Source organism: Arvicanthis niloticus, chromosome 22, assembly GCF_011762505.2.
Source record: "Arvicanthis niloticus isolate mArvNil1 chromosome 22, mArvNil1.pat.X, whole genome shotgun sequence".
In the NCBI taxonomy this organism is placed as follows: domain Eukaryota; kingdom Metazoa; phylum Chordata; class Mammalia; order Rodentia; family Muridae; genus Arvicanthis; species Arvicanthis niloticus.
This window is the reverse complement of record NC_133429.1, coordinates 31205838-31224098: the sequence shown is the minus strand read 5'-3', so window position 1 is coordinate 31224098 and position 18261 is coordinate 31205838. Positions and strand designations below refer to the sequence as shown.

The window sequence follows — 18261 nt, the reverse complement described above, 5'->3', positions numbered from 1 at the left end:
TGCTTCCTGTCAGCAGTTTTGGTATTCTGCAGTAAATATTACCTTGATAGGGACACATTCATATGTCATTACTTACTCATTACAATACTTACTCAGAATGTAAGTATTACTAAAGTCATAAATCAACCAGAAATAAACAAAAAACAAACAAACAAAAAACAAACAAACAAAGAGATCGCCATGAGGGCTAGAAAAGGAGAAATCACAGGAAGAGCCTGAAGACTAGGAGCTGATGTCACAACCACAAGGGGAGAGTAGATCCCTTTTTTCAGGTCTCTCATGGCAAAAGGCTTAGTGCTCAAATGGGTTGGAAATCCTGAACTGAATATCTTGCATAAGTTCATACCCATAGGAAGGTCACTTATTTCTAGAAGCAACAAATGCAAGGCACCCAGAGACCCAGGAAGATTTCAAAGCACAGGTGCTGGAGCATCTAAATGCAACAGAGAAGATAACAGAGGAAATCAGACCAGTGGCATGACAAGGTCAGACTGGGCCCAAGCACTGTGAAGATGGAATGTACACGCTCTGCGTACATGTGTCCTTCAAAGCCTCATAGAGAGAACCTAATGGAAACCCACAACTAAATAAAGAAGCATCTTTGATTCAGAGCATAAAGGACCACTTTAGAAGAAAACTCAAACACATATTTTTTTTTTCATTTTACAATGAAACAGATAAATGATTCATGTCCCAGATGAGACCCGGAATAACAAAGCACAAGCAGACTGCAAAAAATTGAAACTGTTAAAAAAGAGAGGGAGAGGTTAACATTTGAAAGCATATATAAACCATTTTTTAATGAATATAAAGGAAATAATAAATGGAAATCATTATAAATAATAGAACACAATAAGAACAAAGTAGGTCTTTAAAAATAGACAAATTTTATATAAAAGAAACATGTGGTTTTCAAACTTAAAATTTAATAGAAAGTTCTACCAAGAAAGAAGAAACAGCCAAACAAGTTGTAACTGAACTCTGAGTCACATCTGAAGAACCTTTGTGGATTGGTCACATGTGGCAAAAACAGGGGAAAAAGAAATTAAGAGAGACAAAGGGAAAGCTGACCAAGTATCTTCTAGGGCTTTCAAAAACACTCCATTAGGAGCTAATGCCATAGAATTTTAGGATTTGAAGAAAAAAATTCTTTAGCTGGAGAATCGAACTCAGAATCAATTCATCATAAGCCAGAGGAAAACAATGTAGACTGTACAGAAGTCTACAGAATTACTAGGACAGAATAAAGATACTCAAAGTCAGAACAGTCAAACATTATATAAAGAAGATACAGGGGGAAAAGGAAGCAATGAGTAAGTTATCAATCAAAAATATGATATTAAAAAACAAAAGAATAGGCACCGTAACAATGGGAAAATAGCCTCGAGTATTAAGTACAGATCATCAGAAAACTCTAGCTCCAAATTCACATGAGCTCATTATCAAGGATGATAAACGAATTCATCTTTTGAAAAACTGTCTAAAGAAGTCCTCCACTCACAAATAATTTTGATTTTATGCGTGGTTGTTTGCTTGTTACCAGTTTTGAGACACCCTCTCCACTCCGTGGTGATGTGATCTTTCTCCCTCTGCCTGTCTAGAGCTGAGATTGCAGCAGTGAGCCACCAAACTGGTTGTCACTCAAAAATAAGTTTGGGGCCATAAACTAGGCATTCTCCAATATTTTGGTAAAACCCGGGATGTAATATTTAGGCAAGAAAGCCCCTTTTGTTCTATTCACTAAATTAAAAGTATTTGTTAATGAAATAATGTGAAACCAGCTTTATTGTTTGATATATCTATCCAAATGTTTGAGGTTACAGTAATACCATCGAGGTAGCCCCCTGAGAGCCAGCCAACTGTCCTAAAACAGACTGTGCCACACACTGACCATTTCATGATTTGGTCATTAAATCTTTACATTGCCAGTGTCTTAAAACACATTTCAAAAGTGAAATCTTTGCTTGCTCCCCTGAGGTTTTCTTTCTAGTTTTTGAAGCATCCTTCAGATGTGACCTACTGTGGTTTTGAATACTTGCATCCGGATATTTACAGTTGTTCACATGCAAATGCCTACTCTGTTCTAGTACACTAAACTAGTGTAAAAATCTACAAGTTAGTTAGTTAGTTAGTCAGTCAGTTAGTTAGTTAGTTAGTGGCTATACTTGTATGCCATCCTTTTCCAATCACATGTACTAAACATAGAATAGTTGAGCTAGAGACCCCAGAATGTGTTGTGAAGATTATTGGAAGGTGTTTTCAACATATACTGTATAGTCATAGACAGCCTCTTTTATTTTTTTTTTTAAACAGGATCATAGCAGTCCATTTAATAATGGAGATAGCATGTGGTCAGGTAGCAAGTACAGAGAGGATACACTGAACAAAGCAGCAACTCATGTCGCAGTCAGGATATGGCAGAACTGTGTGATTTTATGAGTCCATCCAGAAATATAATTTATAATTTATGAACGATTTATTCCTAGACACTTCCATGTAATGATCTTTTAACATAGTTTACTATAGGTCACTAAAATTATAGAAAGTGTACAGATGGTCTCTTTATACTGGCAAGTGACTTCTTTGAACATGACTAGGCATTGTAACTCTTCTTGAGTAATAGCGTATCACACTACTCCATCTAATTAGGCAGAAAGACACACAATTAATGCATGGTTCATTAAAAGTTCATCTTGACCATGGACAGAGGAACAATGGCTAGAGACAAGACAACTACTAAGGCAAATTAATAAGAAAACTCTTAAGAAATACTCAGAAGGAGTGCTGAAGAGATGGCTCAATGGTTTAGAGAACTGGCTGCTCTTCCTGAGATCTTCAGTGTGATTCCCTGCACTACGTAGCAACCGGCAACTATCGGTAACTCCACTTAGAAGCATTCAGTGCCATGTTGTGGTCTTTATGGGAAACAGCCATAAAGGTTGTGCACAGACATAAATGCAGGCAAGATACCTGCTTGCATGAGGTAAATATGAAAACAAAATATTCATAAATATCTTTACTAGCTTTTGGATGTGTGGTGTCTTATGTCCTAAACAGAACTTACCAAGATTATTATAAATTAAAAGACCTTAGCAATATAGCAGCATTTACCATCACAATATATCCATTTTATGATCATATTGACTGTAAAGTATACATTGAAGTTGTTATCAAGAAGCAACAATAAATGAAATTTGAAAAAATATATCATAGGATAAACTCAGTATATGACTCAAAAATATCAGGTACACAGAAAATTAAAAGTGTCTTCACAATCTCTGAGAAGTTCACAGCATAAACTGCTAAAAATAAACATCATTTTAAGGCATTCAAATAGGATTGTTATAAGAATAATCCTAGGCATGTCCTCTTTACTAGAGACCTGATTAATATTAAGTCTCATAATTGAAAAGGGAATTAAATATAGAAAGAGCAATATGGCCACACTTATTTCAGGTTGTAACAGCATCGCAAGAAAAAAAATAAAGAACTTTCAAGATACTAAAATAAGAAATAAATATACATTAAAAGTGAACTCATTACATCACATGCACACACACACATACACAGAGAGAGAGCCAAAACAGCTTAATACAAAAGAATAATGAAATATGAAGGCAAATGTGCTTCAGACAAGAATTTTGAAACCTGTTTTTACCATTTTTAAATGAGAATTATTTAGCTTTTTGTAAGGAAGCTCGATATGATTCTACCTGACAGTGGAGAAATACACTTTTCAATACTTTATTTCCCAGATCTTTATAGATAGGAATGGAAACTAAACAGTACAGTAAGCCTGGGAATTTCCAGAAGCATTAACTTAGTATGATAAACCTGAAGTTTCTGAAATATGAGCACAATATCACAATTTTCTAGCTGATAGGAACTTGTTACTTCACTCTGAATGAGGAAAGGTTGTGAGTCGACAGAAATAGAAAAAAAAAAAAAGACTCTCTAAATCTGTTTCCTGTTGTGATGGCAGCTGAGCCCAAGGGATAATCAGATTAACCCTTCTGATGTTGTAATTGTTTTGATGTTAGGTAAGAGGAAGATTGGCTCGTCTGTAAGACATCTCAACAGCTCTTCTAAAACAGACTAGAGTCAAACTGCTGACTATTCCTCTCAGGCCTCCTCCTTCTTGATAGACAATTACTGAAAAGAAGAATATGATGCTGCCGTGGGTCTCACCCTGTGGGTCACGACCCCTTTGGGGACTGAAGCTTCCATAGGTATCATCTAAGACCAGAGGAAAACATAGGTATTGACATTACAATTCACAACGGTAGCAAAATTACAGTTATGAGGTAGCAAGGAAAATAATGTTTTGGATGGGGGTCACCTAAACATGAGGAACTGTATCAAGGGGTCTCAACATTAGGAAGGTTGAAAACTACTCTGTGATAGGTTATTTCTCCATCATTGAAATGAGCCAATGCAAGCCAGATTAGAATATGTAGTTTATTGGAAAGGATTGAGGCCAGGGTAGTCACCATGGGGGGGGGGGGGTGTCGTAGGGGTGAGGAGAAAGAGAGAAGAAAGAGAAGAGAGCCAGAGATAGGGAAGAGAGGGGAGAAAGGGGAGAGAGGAGAGAGAGTAAAATGTTTGGATTATATGGAGGAGCTTCTGGGGGAAGGGGAACCTAGCCCCTGGGCTGGAAAGTTCAAGGTTGGGGGCAGGGTATGCCAGGTAAGGACTGAGGGATGCTGGAAGAACCTGGAGGCCAGGTCTGCTTTGATATGGAAAATATCCACCCTCAGTCCCTTGTCCCTGGTCTAAAGCCCAATATGCTGATAATGACTTCTTGATGGCACTCAAGAACTAACAAAATTGAAGGATTTACCTGCCAAGTAACTTCAAAGTTAATTTAAGAAAATTATAATTATAGTTGAATTTATAATCTAGTCTGTGGCATAATACTCTATAAAAATGGTTGGTTCATAGTCAGTATACCTTAAATTTATTTGCACTGCCTAATGTTCTCCGTACTGAATCTACTGTAATCAACCCAAAATATCATCTCAAACCATATGTATCCAATGAGAATATCTGTAGTTAACATCTAAATTAATATCTATTTTTTTTAAGAAAAAAACTGTCCTCATGTTTGAGGACAGGAAATTATTTTTTAAACTAGGAAAGGCACATTGTGTACAACGTTGGAAATTATATGTTCTTGGCCTGTGTTCTGCTTGGCCAGCACTTGGATTTACATGGTCTTTTCTGATTCCGTTCTGTTGTAAACACAGGGGATATTTTCCCAACAGCTCCTTTTAACAAGACGAAAAGTTGAGAACAAAAAGCTAACACTGTATTCTTCCAGGGCCCGAAGTACTTTGAGGTAGTAGTACAGGCATATGCTTGACTTTGTAAAAATAACCCCTGTGTTTACCATAAAGTTGAGTCCCATTACCATCAAATATTTCTTCATTTTTGTTATATTTAATAGTCTATTTAGTTTGTGGATCTCTAGTGCACAAGAGCTTATGCCATTTTAAAGAAATTGGGTAACCCCAGAATTCTTTTTGTCAGTTCCTCCTAATCAAGTAACCGTGATTTCTTTCATTCAACTTTTTGCAATGTTTTAGCCAACGTTTTATGCTGACTGAAAATTACCATCATTTCCATTTATTGTTAAGAACTATAATATGAAATATACTGATTAACTGACAATTATATTTGAGAATTACAGTGTAGGTTATTTGGGACACTGTACCAGTAGTTCTTATTTATAAATTACCAAATTCACTTTTTTTTTTTTTTTTTTTTTTTTTTTTTTTTTTTTTTGCTGCTGGGAAAAAAATATTACTTTTTTGCATTAACAAAATGTTTCCATTCAAGTCCTGAAACTACATTTTTTTAGCTCATGGAATATAAATGATCCATTTATTTGATACGGATGCTGAAATTTATTTCGTGGAAAAGAATATCTGTGTCTATGTCTCACTGTCATAGGCTTCTGGATGGTGGAGAGAGATTTTCCATATATGCATGAAGGAACAGATACACATCTATCTCCCTTCCCAAATACCAACAGCATTGTTAGTCTCACAAAGTGGGACTGTGCTTCTGAAATTTCATATGAAAAATAACCGTAGTGAAGACTTGAGGAATACTAAAATGTTAAGTAGCATAGCAATGAAATAATCAGTTTTTAAATGAAAGCCCATTCGTGATGCTGATATGTAAATGAGTATTGACTTTCACTATGATCATCTTGATTTTTTTTTCAAAATATTTTCATATCACATTTTTGGAAGCTCTCCAGACCTACTTTATGCACCAGAAAGAAGTCTTTGGCACCGGCTAGAAGGTATTATTGTGTTATTAAGAATGTGGTCCTGTAGAGGCTCAGTGTTCCAGCTTAGGGGAATGCTAGGGAGCTGAGGTGGGAGGGAGTGGGTGGGTGGGGGAGCACCCTCATAGAAGCAGGGGGGACAGAAAAGCATTAACTGGGAAGGAGGATAACATTTGAAATGTAAATAAATAAAAATAACTAATAAACAGAAAGAATCTGTACCATGTGGAAGGATCTTTCAGGGTGTTGTAAATATTTTTTTTTAATGAGTCTTTCCTCTTTAAATACAGTGGTTTTCATTATGTGCACTTTTCTTTAAATGGTGCCTTTTGTTCTGCATCACAAAATCCATTTATCATATAGCAAGAGGAATCTGAGGCATATGGGCTCTGAACGTCCCACTTTGGATACTCAATCTTATAAATTCATGAGGTTGAGGTGTCATTGGGGGTTCAAGACCTCATAGGCTACATCCAGATCTTGGAAATTTTTTTAAATTTCAGATATGAGAAAAAGAAACAAAGAAAGATGGATCCCGGGCTAATCTGTGAGAGCATAGGCCCCTGTTTTATTCACCTCTTCTTAGAGCATTTTTCTCCCTTATGTCAGAGAGCATGCGTAACCCTCACTAGAGCCCATGGCCCTTCCCTCATTGCACTGTTCAACCTTGCGAAGTTCTGCGCAAGCGAAGTTTTCAGTGGATCCAAACTTTAGATTGTGAGGATTATATAAAACTGATTATAGGAAGCAGCTGTTAGCAGGTTTAGATGTGTTCGTTGGTAAATTTTACTAAACTAAAAAAGAACTAAAAGGAAGCAATCACGCTAATTTTCCATAGAGTCTCCAGAAGAGATATGCCTAAGGAATTCTTAACCCATCCCATGAGGCAAAAATCACATTACAAGAAAAGTTGATGACAGTTGAGCGTTTCTCGTGAACATAGACTCAGAAGTCCTCTGCAAAGCCTACAAGGTTTCATACCAGGTTAAAAAGGGTAATGAAATTGGACAGAGCCAGACATGACAAGCATCCCTGTAATCCTTAGCATTTAGTTGCAGAGACAGGAAGATTTAGAGATCCAAGGCCAACCTTGGCTACATATTGAGTTCAAAGCCAGCCAAGGTATATAAGATCCTGCACACACACACACACCCCAAAAAATAAAAAGGTGAAGGGATAGCCTGCCTTCTAATATACAATATTCCATTAGTCGGCTAATATATAACCTTCAGAATACCTTTCTTCACATTGTTATATTATCAGAATTGACACTATCTCTCGTTGTTCCTTTACTGACTTATTCACTAACGTAATAAATATTCTTAGCGTGCAGTGTGCTGGAGACATTACTAGAAAATGTAAGAATGAGCAAAATTGGCATATTCCTGCCATCATGGAGCTGACATGTTCCTGAAAGAAAAGACAAAACATACTTGTAGAATGCCAAGTATGTCCCAGATAGATGCACTGGAAAAATTGGGGACATGTCTTGGTATAGACTTGAAACTTAAAGTAAGAAAGTGATCGAATCCAGAAGACATTAAGGAGAAAATCTTGACAGCATCTACTAAAACAGAGGCTAACAAAGAAACAGCATACAGGCAAAATAGTACATCTTTGAAGACATGAAGTCAGAGTCCTGTGTGAAAATCAGATCGTGTGAAGCTTTGTGGCAAAGAGTTTGAATTTTTCAACAAGGGTTATGGGAAATATTGGGGAAATTTTAACACAACCACCACCATCATACAATGAATGGCTATTGTAAAAATAACTTCTTGGATGTGGAGAAAATTTGGGGGTCAAGACAGTAGATAGAAAGCAACAGGCATGTTCAGCCATGATCTACACGATATGACTGCCAGGGCACTCACTTGACTAGTAGCTGTGTGATAGTGAGAAGTTAATAGAATCGAGAAAACTTAAAGTGGAAGCTACATGACTTGTAAGGTAAATGTGGGGATGACAACTGTAGGAAAATCAAGGTCATGATCCCAGGTAAAGAAGAGCTGGAGCCCGTGGGCACCATTTACTGTGGTACAGAAGATTGTAACAAGAGCAGATAAGGAAGAGAAAATGAGTCCTTTTGTCCCCACACTTTATGTTTGAGGTCCTCAGTGGACTTCTAAGAGATGTGAGGTAGATGGGTACAGAAAACAACAAGTCAGAGGAAGGTCAGCAGCTGAGATATCAGATGAAGATTTCAACTGACTAATACGTTCTTAGCAACATAGTAGAGAACACTTCAGTACAAGCTGCTTAAATGTTTATTGGCTATCAGTTTATCATGTATGCGTAAAGTTGATCAAGTGGATGATTAATACCAAAGCCCTGCATGAGCCTCGGGGAGACTTGCTCTGGTCTCCATAGTTCTGGTGATTGTTTAGCTTCTCAAGAAGCAGGTTCTCACTTAGCCACAGAGAGAGTAAGGTAGATAATAGAAGAGTATACAGCTGAATATTATTGTATTATTATTATGAAAATATTTAGTTGCTTATATTTAGTTGCTTAACAAATATGTTTATATGTGTTTACTATGGACCTCATGATACTTGGATACATATTATGGAACCATTAAATGTGGGTCATTAACCTCTCTTATTTCATATAGTTACCATTTTTATGTGAGAACCCTTTATCTGCACCCCATTGGTATTCTTCAAGAATACCGGGTATTATTAATTGCAGTCACTGTTTATTTAAAAGCTCTCCTGAGCTTAGCCTTCCTAGCCACTTAAATACTTTAGCTTATGTCCAATATTACCCCATCCTTCAAACATCCTCAGACACCAATGACCACTATTCACCTTTCTATTTCTGTGCCTTGAAACTGTACCTTCCTCACGTGGATGACATCATGGGACACTTGTTTTTTTCTCTGCCTAGCTCAGTTTTATTTACTGTCTCCAAGTGCTTCCTGGTTGTTCCAAACATCAGGGTTTTACATTTGTGGCAGGATACTTTTCGTTTCTACGTGTGTGCCCATTCTCTGTCAAATCAGTCACTGACGGATATTCCTCTTTCTCGGCAATTTGCAAGTAGTGTTTCATAATCATGAAAGTGCAAATAGTTATGTGACTTGTTGATTTATTGGATATATACTAAGTAGCAGGATTTCCGTATCTATCTGGTAGATCCATTTTTAAAATTTTTTCAGAAGCAACCATGTTGTTGTAAAATTTTTTTACAGGTTATCTTTGGACACTACTCCAGACGCAGTGGGACCTGAGAGAATGAAACAGATAGGGAAACTAGAGTCTCGTACAATAGCCAACTTTATTCAGAACCTCAGACAATTTATACTCTTAGGGCAAAGAAAGGTCACATGAGTAAATTTTTCATGAGTTCAAGCTCTATTCAATCACAAGGACAAGTTACTCATGGCAAAACCACATTTTCCATAAAGGCATATAAAGGAGAGTTAAATAACAGTAGCAAGCAATAATGAGTAATCCGAAGTAAAAGCACTTCTATCTGCACCTGGAAGGAGCACAAAACCACATTCCGGGAACAATTCCTTGTTTTGAAGAAACTGAGGGCTAAGGGCACAAGACTCTTGTCTTGTTTACTAGGAGAGTTCTCGTCACCAGCACTCAGCGTTCTCCTCAAACCACTATTCTTGGACCACTTTCCAAAAAATGTCTGAGAAAAAAAAAAAAAAAAAACAATCCTTCAGAAAACTATCAACGGATCTTTTAATGTTTTCTCATCCAGGGCTCCATCAAAACCCCTTCCATGTTCTATTCCTCATAAAAGGAGAGAGGAAGGAAGGAAGATAAGCATGGCCTGTTTCTTGTAACTGAGGGTTACCCTCCACAAGAATGCAGGATGAAAAGGCACTTAGTCTGCTACAGGATCCATGGCCTATAGATGGCTTTTGAAATGTTGCCATCCTAAAAAAAAAAATAAAAATAAAACCACTTTATGCTCATAATAGCTTCATCATCTCTGTGGTAGAATACTTTTTAAAAAAAATATAAAATTTTCAAAATAAAAATTCTCTAAAACCTAGAATTTTAAAATATCTACAGGACCTTAACTTTGATTCAAGGACTTTTGATTAGATAGTTATCTGATCATCTAATACAGTTCCTAATTGATAGGCACTGAATTGGATATTATAATGACCCAAGCATGCTCAGCACTGTTGGGTGTTCAGCAGCCCTTGATAGGCTATGGATAGGATGTGAGGTGAGAGGAGTTGAAATTCAAGCATAAAGTATCCAGAGAGAATAAAGCACAGAGAGGAAGCATTGTTGAGGAGGTAAAAACAAAAGGCAGTTTAGCTATACATATAACTGATCTGGAACTATACTGGAGCGATAATGAAATCAAGGCATGTACAGGGAGGGATCTATGGCTCCAGATACATATGTAGCTGATGATTGCCTTGTCTGACATCAATGGGAGGGGAGGCCCTTGGTCCTGTGAAGGTTTGATGCTCCAGCATAGGGGGGATACTGGAGCAGTGGGGCGGGAGATGGTGAATGGGTCATCGGGGAGTACTGTCATAGAGGCAGAGGGAAGGGGGAAGAAGGCAGATGTGGGATGGGGGTGGGGGTTGTGGAGGAGTAACTAGGAAGGGGGATATCATTTGAGATATAAACAAATGGAATGATTAATAAATAAATGAAATAAAATCATCAAGGAACCAAGAAGATATCTACCTGAACTAGGACAGGGGAATCCCAAATAGGATACAGCAGGAGGAATAGAGGAGCTTAGAAAGTTCACACGACAATTCACTTAAGAGAATTAGGCTCCCACGCTTGAGCAGCAGCAGCAACAGGATTTCTGGATGCCGGAGGAACTCAGGCTCCTGATCTGATAGCAATGGGCTGGTGGTCCAGCACTGACTGAACTAAAATAGGCATTAACTGTTCAAATGTTTATTGGTAAAGGCCAACATACCAGGGACTGAGCCAGAAATAAATCAAAAGACAGAACTCCTGCTCTCAAAAAGATCAGAATCCCAGATGAGGAAATGGGTAAATTAACACTGTCAGAAGGCTTGGATCTCAACAGTTTATCACTGCATCCCCCCACCCCTGGTTTTTAAAAGCTGTAACACAAGCCATCCATTGTCACCCTTACACTCCCCTTCCCTACAATCACTTGTTCTGTCACAGAGCAGGCAATGTGACTTGTTATCTGCATGTATTTTCAAGTACAAAATTTTATCTGTGTCTGTCATATCGCCCTGTATTATGAGAAGCCCAAAGTTTAGATTCTTTCTTAAATTTAATTATCTGGTACTTTGCTACAACAGTCTGTCCCCCATCAGCATCTCGGATTTCATTTTATCCACACATCCCTTACGTGTGTCTCCTTCATATTGATAACAATGGCTGGTGTAAGTGCTTATCTCCCTTTGATACTGAAAATACAATCCAGAGGAAAAATACAAAGTAACAGCCACACATACCAATTATCCAAGCATCCATCCACTTTCTTTATCAAATTAATATTGGAGGGAGGCATGGGAATATGGCATGCGTGGTGCAGCGTCAGCTCAGTGGGATCAAAGAGAAAAGCCTGTGTCAAGGGATTGCAATGCAAAACTAGGAAGAAATGAATACAGGACAGGAGTCAGAAAGGACAAATGGGTCTAATGAGAGACTCTGTTCTACTGTGGTGGTTCTGTACGTGGCTCGTTTATCCTATTACACTTTGGAAGCTTCAGAACAACAGTAGTTTCATTCTTTCCTTAAACACGGAGTACACATAGCAAGACATTTAGATAATTGGGAGATATTTTGTTCTTTACTTTGATTTTACTCTATTAATGTTTTTCAATTTAATGTTATCATAACCAATCATCAAAGTTGAAGGAATGTTTAAGAAAATAGATCTCCTTTGAGAAGAGAATGTTAGATCCTGCAGAAACTCAACCTTATAGCAAACTCTTTTATATTCAGATTGCTGGTGTTCTTCCTTTCTTTCTTTCTTTCTTTCTTTCTTTCCAGATAAATGGTAACAGAGAATCATGAGTCTTTGGCCCATGGCCAATGCCAAAAGCATTATAATTAAAGCTTTAAAATTCTGAGCAACCTTGGTAACCAATTTTATTTTCTTTGGATTTTACAGATGAAAATAAAATTTTATTCATATGCAAGGGAAGAAAAGGATTAGTCATGTGTAATAATTTTTATGTAAAAGAAGAAAAGAAAGATGTAACACCATTCACTTAAAATCAGAAATCATACATCTTTACTCAAGAAAATTTCACAGAAATATTTTTTTCAATAAACCCTTTTGAAATGCAGACATTCACCCATGTCCTTTCCCCTGAACCCTTACTTCAGCTAGCAAAGATTTTCAAGTGGATAATTTTGATACTTTTTATAAAACTCATACATTTAAAGATTTTGTAAAATATGCTCAATTTTTATGTGTATAATTTCTGTTTATGACAAATTGATTCATCTGTGTTTTGATAGCCATTGGGGGAAATTATTATCAAAATAGCATTTATTTTCTGGAATAACTAAATTAAAGAAGGGGACAAATTAATGTGCCACCCATGGGAAGGTGAAATCTAAGCTTTAATAAACGTGAAGGTTTTTTGTCAACTTCATAATCATGGCCTCCTCAGCTCTAAGGGAACCAGGAAGCCAGGAAGATGAAGACGCAGTTCCTGAGAAACAAGGAAACAGTTGTTTGTTTTTTTATGTCTTAGAAAACACAAAAAGCAACATATGTGAGTTCTAGTTCCACCCATGTCTCCCTGGCAAAGTGATTGAAGTCTCCAACATATTGTTTTTTGACCAACAACCTTAAAGTATGCTCAAAACATGATCTCAATAGAAGCCATAGAAGTAGATAGGATTTTTCCCAAATTTTGACTTCTAGTTACTAATGACCTAAGGTTATATTGAGGCATGTTAAAATGCTGGTCAAACAGAAGTGCTTGATCTGTTTGTGGGTCATGGAATGAAATATGTGTTTCCAATAGCATTTCAATGAAATAAAACTGAAAAATATCAGAACGATAATTGATGTCAATTACAGTAGCCCTGTTGCTTGTGTGAGTTTTGCTTGTGTGAGTTGTATGGCTGCCCCAGTGTGCATTAAATTTTTATCCCTCGCCATTTTCCTTAAATGTTTACATTCTCTCTCTCTCTCTCTCTCTCTCTCTCTCTCTCTCTCTCTCTCTCTCTCTCTCTCTCTGGAACCAAAGCAGCAACACAAGTTAAAAAGGGACCCAACACACAAGGCACATACCGATCACAGACAAGCACCCTGGATAACAGGGACAAAGAACATTGGTTGTCTTCCTATCTGTGATTGCCTGAGAAGGTCTCTTCCACCTTGTCATATCATAGAGGGCCAATGTCCTGTTGTTGCACATGTGTGAAGCATGGACACTCACATCTGGATGATTTGTGCATGCAGAAAACCACTTTGTAGACTTTCCCTCAAAACTCATGACACTGATGACTATTGAGAAATTTCTTTTTGTCTCCTCCATGAACTTATACATTCATTCTTTGACTTTTTCTCCTTTCCTTATTTCTTTTCTTCTTTCTTTTTCTCTCTTTCTTTCCTTTTCTTTCTTTTTTTTTTCTTTTTCTTGAGAAAAATGATGGCTACTTTGGGCTAATAAAATTCTGGTTGTCTTGCCCTAGAATTCGTCCATCTGAGAAGGTCAATAGCTAATGATTTAAAGTCTATATTTAATATCTATATATTTGGAAATAGAATGTAAAATTGTCAGCCCTAAATTATCCTGGACCTCAATCTTCAAAAGGACACATAATGACCAGGGACATATATCCCCTTATCAGAACAAGCAGCTGTTCTCAAATATTGACTGAGCTGCATAATCATTTGGACCTAGTATACCTTGCAAGAAATGACAAGAATGTGCCAATATCTATATTTTTCCTATGAGTTTTGTGTTTTCCTTTGAGAATGAGCATTTTCCAAGTTCTGGATGTAATAAGGTTGATCCATTAAACTGGCTGTATTTGAGTATCTTAAAGGCTTTGGCGTGAAATCATGAAATGTTATTTGAATATTCTTTATGAACACTGATGTCAGTCAGAAATTTAGTTGTTATACTAGAACTCTGTGTGTGTGGGGGGGTAGATTTAGAAAGACTAGCACAACTATAACATTTGTTTTTTCTAGAAAGAAAAACAGATATTTTGCATTTAAATTATTCCAATCCCTTCAATCCCTTTAATAGAAAAATGGCACACACACCTATCTATATCATCTTTATCATATATATATATATATATATATATATATATATATATATATATATATAATCTGAGTCATATGATTTTGCTGATATTTGATATTTTTGTCTGGTAAGATGGTGATTTCATGTCATTTCTTACAATGTCACCTTCCAAGAAGTAAGGCAGTATCACATATCCAATTTACAAGCTTTAAAAAAAAAAATTCTAGGTTCTCTGAGATCAGCCAGAATTATACGTGGCCCAGTCCTTTCTTCATTCTCACATTTAACAGACTTTCCTATGTAACTGTTCAGCTTGGAGAACCAGGAAAAGAGAAAGCAGATGTAGAACAGCCTAGAAACAAACAAAGGAAGTTCTGTGTCTTGTTGTGTTTTTCCTTACAAAGTGACACAAATGCATACCTTTTTCTTACAAATTTTTCTGAGGTGCCCTACCACTATCAACTGTTTTTCCTTTCTTATCCCTGTATTTATTTGTCCTGGAACAAATTCACCTGACAGTCAGCCTGCCAGGATAATTTAATCTATCTCAGGTTTTGTTCCTCATTCTTTAATATTGATGGGTTTTCTGCAAGGATTTAACCACCTCAGATCTCTCTGTACCTTGAAGCATTAACAAGGCACTCACACAAGTCTTTTTACATTTGAGCTGCACCAGTTTTGATCGATAAAATAGGAGATGTTCAGCTATTTATTTTTTCTTCATTGGCAAAGCTAGAATAACACGTGGTTGTCTGTACACTCTCCTTTTCATAAGATGTTCACTGAAATGTATGGCTGTGGGTCTATACAGCTTGTTCACATTAACCTTGAAAGTCACTTTACACGCTGTTTCCTTTTCTGGTTCTAAGATTGTCACTGCCCAATGCTGTTCAGCTTTAGTTCCCCCTGAGGTGTTCTCATTGTGTTCGCTCATGACTTTCCTGCCAGTGCCTGCCATGCTAAAACTCTCAAGCATTGGTCCAGTACAGCAGGATGGCTCGTGGAAGCCAGAAATGCTCAACCTTCTCAACATGATTGAAGCACCCAAGAGCTTCAAATACATGTCTGGCTTCACACCCAAGGTTTGAGGTCAGACTTGGCCATTAGGAATTTAAGCAACCTCCCCCTGGGTATCTTAATGCACACAGAAGTCTGAGAGCCACTAATTTATGTTTTTCTAAGAGTCCCCCAGCATAGGTAGATACCTGCAGCCTCATTAAAGTCAAGGCCCAAATATAAGAGTAGACAGAAATCTAATATTTGTGTTCACATTCACTAACCATTTTAGAATGATGCTGGTTACCATTAGAAAGTTTTCCTTATCCACCATCTGTGCTCACCCCACCAAAATGAGGCTCAGATTTCAAATAGACGAGAAACACTACCCATAATGGCCTTCAGGACACTCTTCGGTATCCAAGCTGGATCACTTGGTTCACCTGACAATTTGGGCAGCTTTCTCCTGAGAGTAATTAGCATCTGTGTAAAGATGTAATCACCTGAAGCAGCTATGTAAGCAAGGGTACTCTCAAGAGCTTTTGTTTCCAACGGCGGAGAAATTGTATTACAGCAGCATTTGCCAGCGTATCTTAGACAATCAGTGTAATCAGTATTAGAATGAAGCATTGTGGGACCAAATAACAGAAAGAAATTAATTTCCATTGAACATCTACAGCGGGTTTGTTCTCTTAGGCAAAGGAAGACTAATACAAGATTTTTTACCCAAGCTCCTTTGAGTTTGTGCTCAGTTCCTGTGGCTGCTGCTAGAGTTCACCAGACAGAGGAAAAGAGAGGCAAGAAGTAGCCCCAGACATGTAAGTGATCCCTGAGTTAGCGATTGTTCATCAGAGCTGTGGTATTGTTTGGAATGGGTCTTCATTTACATTGATCATAACACTCTGTGATTTATAAACAAATATGGTTTTCTCTCTGTGTGACATTATTAATTTTTCTTGCCAATCATCTCAACTTCCCTAATCCAGGTCTAGCTCTGTTTTTGTTTGTCAGCCAGAGAAGGAGTGATGTAATCACGGATGTAATTCAACTCCTCTTGCTACCTTTGTGCTGAGTACATAAGAAGGTTGCAAGGTTTTAGTGAGATTCTGTAGTGAGCTTTCAATGCTTGCATGCATCTGGTGGCATTATGGAATACTGCAGTGAATACATTTATTTTTTCCAAATCCAAGTCCATCTATTCTCACAAGAACTCCCAGCCCCTCTGTAACTATGAAATGGGTTTTTAAAGAATTGCTAAACACTGACTTCTACCTAAGGAGATTTTATTTGAGAGGAGTCATGGGGAATTCTTCCAAAGATGTGCCATTTGATATTGATATCCATTATCAGGGGAAAGCATAAAACGGCAGTCTGCTTTGCCAGAACTTCAACAGAACTCCTGGTAAAGGCTGTAGATACTCTTGGTAGTTGTTGTTGGTAGTTAGTTTTCTTCATAGAGAGTAAAGTTTAATTGGCAAGTCAAGGGAAGGACTGGGATAAAGGTAACACCACAGTCATACTCCTCACCAAGAGCACCTCACAGGTAGCAGCTCAGATGGCCTGGGGTGGGCAGGTTGTCATTTGGGGGCCTCCAGCAGGCCGTGGTAGGTAGCAATCTCCTGCTCCAAAAAGTGACTTGATGTCCATGAACTGTTCAGAATTCTGGTACTGCCTCTTTAAGTGAGCATGCACATCACATGGCTCAGCTGGGCTTAGGGGATGCTGATCTCAACCTAGATAGATCTGCTTCAGCTGGCATCTATTGTTGGCCTCTGGTGGTTATTTAGCCGCTAGTAGTAAAGGGAGCTCTTAAAGGAAACTCCATGCTCATTTTACTGATTAAGAGTTAAGTTTCCAGGTTATTCAAAAAATGAAGTGAGGGGTACCCGGAGGAGAGGAAGGGCTGATCTTGGGTTATAAAGTGGGTAAGTAAGTAAAGCTAAAAAAGAGTGAAGTTTCTATATCAGCACCTATGTGTAGTGAGCCTTAGACGTCTCTGTGTTGAAGGTTCTGGAATGCCCTATAGCGTTCCATCCAGCTCCATCTAGCTGCTTTGTCTACTGGATTCCAGTTTAGCAAAACCCAAGAAAAATAGGTGAGTAAATCAGAAAGGCCAAGAACAAATAACTCAGAAATCCACCCTTGCAAACCCAGCTCAAAAAGAAAGAGAAACAGACTACACACAGAGTGGTCACAATATTCGGGAACCCCCTTATTGACCTTGCATAATGATTGGCCTTGCATAAATCTCTACAATTTTATCAGAAGAAACTAGGAAATCTACACACTCAAGACAGCACAAAGCTTAGCATGTCACAGATGTGATCCAAAGTAACTTCAGCAACTTCAGGATGTCCTCCTAAGGCCCAGCAGTAGAAGACTGTATCTCAGGTCAAATTTCAGGTAGGAAGAAAAGAAATCTGTTTGATTTTCTCCTTGAGGATGAAGGGCTCATCTCATAGTGTTTAGCATCAGTCAAGGAAGCTATACTCAGAGCAAAAACATAGCTATTGAGAGGCACTCCTAAAGTCATACCATTTCTCCCCCAGGAGGACCTGGGTAGCTAACTTAGTAGGATTCTATAATCAGTTCAAAGAGATTCAACTGAGACACAGAAACAGACAGACAGGCAAAGAGCCAACATTCGTGTTACTTCCAATTCCCAGGTATTTTCGTTTTACCTATATTTAAATTTATCATTGACCAGTGAATAGCTGTGAACTAAGAGAAGGCAATAATAATATCTCAGTCTATTAAAATGGAGTTGACTTAGCTCGTAAGC

At 37.7% G+C, this 18261-nt stretch overlaps 1 protein-coding gene across 11 annotated transcripts in view; it reads left to right on the top strand.

Annotated features, from left to right (window-relative positions):
- Syt1 (synaptotagmin 1) overlaps window positions 1–18261 on the top strand; it is a 509196-nt gene that overhangs the window by 109023 nt on the left and 381912 nt on the right. For 2 of the 11 annotated variants that reach the window (XM_076920173.1, XM_076920172.1), the window contains exon 1: window positions 16088–16297. The exons of the other annotated variants lie outside the window; for them this stretch is intronic. The gene's annotated coding sequence lies outside the window, so the exon portion shown is untranslated. Of the gene's footprint in view, window positions 1–16087; window positions 16298–18261 lie in introns of those variants that run through there. 11 annotated transcript variants of the gene reach the window in all.